The sequence below is a fragment of the Eublepharis macularius genome, chromosome 15 (assembly GCF_028583425.1).
Source record: "Eublepharis macularius isolate TG4126 chromosome 15, MPM_Emac_v1.0, whole genome shotgun sequence".
Classification (NCBI taxonomy): domain Eukaryota; kingdom Metazoa; phylum Chordata; class Lepidosauria; order Squamata; family Eublepharidae; genus Eublepharis; species Eublepharis macularius.
Window position 1 is genome coordinate 53,430,755 of NC_072804.1, and position 2,969 is coordinate 53,433,723.

Here is a 2,969-nt window from a genome sequence, read left to right on the forward strand (position 1 = left end):
CTAACCTGCAGTGCCAGCAGTGTGGGGGAAAGGGGGAGCTGAGACTAGCTGTAATTTTCCAAGCTTGGTTATATCCAACGGGACAGGAAGCCCGTAAAAAGAGGATCAGACCGAACTTACCTCAAAAACAACAACAACAACAGAAAAGAGCAAGAGTCTAGTAGTACCTATAACCCTAACAACATTTGTGGTAGGGTATGAGCTTTAGTGAGTCACAGCTCTCTTCTTCAGCTCACCTAGTCTTATAGGTGTTACTGGACTCTTGCTCTTTTCTACTGCTACAGACAGACAAACACAGCTAACCCATCTTGAATAATAATAATGATGACCAGGGCTCATTTTGAGGGGGAACGTGCAGGAACACAGTTCCGGTAGTTCTCCAAAGAGGTCACATGTCAGGTGGCCCTGCCCACCTGGTTTTTGGCCATTTTGGGCCTGTTTTGGCCTGGATTGGGCCCAAAATGGCCAGTATCAGGCCTAAAATGGCTAGGATTGGTCCCAAAACGGCCAGGATCGGGCCTCTGATGGGTGGTGGATCACTCTCCTGCTAAGCAGTGGCCCAATTCTGACCATTTTGCCCCCCTTTTCAGCCATTTTCAGCCCCTTTTTGCCATTTTGGGCCCAATTTTAGCCCTGAATGGCCAGGATTGGGTCCAAAACAGCCAGGATAGGTGAGGTCAGGGGGTGTGGCATATGCAAATCAGTTATGCTACTGACACATTTCTGGTGCTGTCAAGGGGCGTGGCATATGCTAATGAGTTATGCTAATGAGTTCCTGCCGCTCTTTTTCTACGAAATGACCCCTGATGATGATGATAATAGCACTTATATACATCTCTTCTAGAAAGACTGGTGCCCTACTCAGAATGGTGCTTTTGCATACGTTGGATAATGTGCTTTTGATACACTTTAGTAGTAGTTTGCAAGTGAATTTCCCTGGTTCTCACGGAAAACTCCAGTTGCAAACCATTGCTAAGGTGCACTGAAAATGCATTATATAATGCATATGAAAGGAGCCAGTGTTTCAGGTGGGTAGCCATGTCAGTTTGTAGTAAAAGAGCAAGATTCGGGTCCAGTAGCACCTTAAAGACCAACTAGACTTCCAGAGAATCAAAGGTCCCCTTGTCGGTGTTATTTTTCACAATACAGTTGAGGAACTGATTCTGAGAAGAATGCTTTACCAAAGGCTATCTGCTGAGCCCATGGCACTAGTGGGATTTGAACCAAAAGAGTGTTGATTTGCAGCCCAACCACTTAACCACTATGCTACAGCAGCTTTAGCAGCCTGTTTCTAACAGTGGACAGTCAAGAGGTATGTGGAAAGCCCATGCACAGGGCAGAAAAGCAACAGTCTCCTCCCTGCAGTGCTTTGTGCCCAATGTCTAGTATTCAGGGATAGACTGCTTTTGTGCATGGAGGTTTTATCTAGCTGTGATGGCCATCACATCTTCAGTTCTCAAGTAATTACAGAGGCTTGTGGAAAGAGGCTTGGAATCTACCCAAGCAAGCACTGGAACTTTTAAAAATGTTATTTATAGTCTGCCTTTTTCACTGAGACTCAACGCAGATTACACAGTGTGTGTCAGTACAGTCCCTTCCAAAGACATTTTCACATTTCAAAACTATTGAGAAAACCATGAAAGAGCTGGGGTATGTTTATTAAGAATTGCTTTAAAAATGCATGAGCGACTCTTCTCCCTCATTTTGTCCTCACAACAACCCTGAAAGGTAGGCTAAACTAGGCCAAATTCACCTGGCAAGCATAGAGGGATTTGAACCCGGTTTCCCAAATCTTTGGCCAGCTCTCTGGCCAGCACAACACACCAGCTCTCCACGGGAGTAGTACTGGCCTATTTTACGTGGCTGTTGTAAAGATCACCAGAACAATGTACATGACTTTCTTTGGGCGTCAACAATGTAATCCTCAGAGGAGTTAAACAATGTAGTCCTCAACAGAGTTACACCCTCAATCCGATTGACACCAAGGGATTGAAAAAGATACAACTCTTTTTAGAATTGTGGAAGTGTTAAATGAATGCTAAACATTTTTAGAGGACAACTGCAGATATACTTATTTTTAGATATTTGGAAACTTTTTTTAGTGTAGATTTCTCAGTACTGTTGTCATCTGTTGAGGTATGAGGCTTATTCTTTTACTTACTTGTTTACGTTATTTATAGCCCGCCTTTTTCACTGAGACTCAAGATGGATTACACAGTTTTCATACACATTTCAATGAACAATGTAATAGGGTATATGAATGCAAACCTGCAGCGATGTAAAAGTAACATTTTTTCCCAAATATAATTTAAAAAATTTCAAAGGAACAAATGCTAAACGCTAAAATTTGTGACATGGCGCTTGGGGTTTTCCCATTTTGCAGCGTGTGGAGGGGTGTCCAAGAAAGCAACTGGATAAAATCTACCCATATTAAGATTTTATTTTTATTTATTTATATTATCTTTAGTCAGCCTTTCTCACCGAGACTCAAAGCAGATAACACAGTATATACAGTCAATTTCAAGGATATTTCCATAAACCATAAAACAGGATCTATAAATGCAAATTTGCAAAGATTTAAAACCAGCAGAAATCTAATACAGAGTTGGAAAGCACGGACATTGCAGGTGTCGGAGGAAGATCCGGGTCCAGTGGCACCTTAAAGCCTAAAGCCCCCTTCTTCAGCGGGTTCCGTAACTACCTATGTCAAAATCAAAAACAGTCCAGTACCACCTTTAAGACTAACCAATTTTATTTTAGCATAAGCTTTCGAGAATCAAGTTCTCTTCGTCAGATGCCTGTCAAGTAATGCAGAGCAAGGAGACATTCTTGATGCGGAGGCGCTCGGGGATTTACGGTAGAGGAATTCTTGTTCCAGGGGAGAAAGGGGAGGGGCCAGCGGATCACGTGCCCCGGCAAAGAGAGGAAACAACGCGATCGGGTGAGGAGGTCTCGCGAGAGTTACGCGA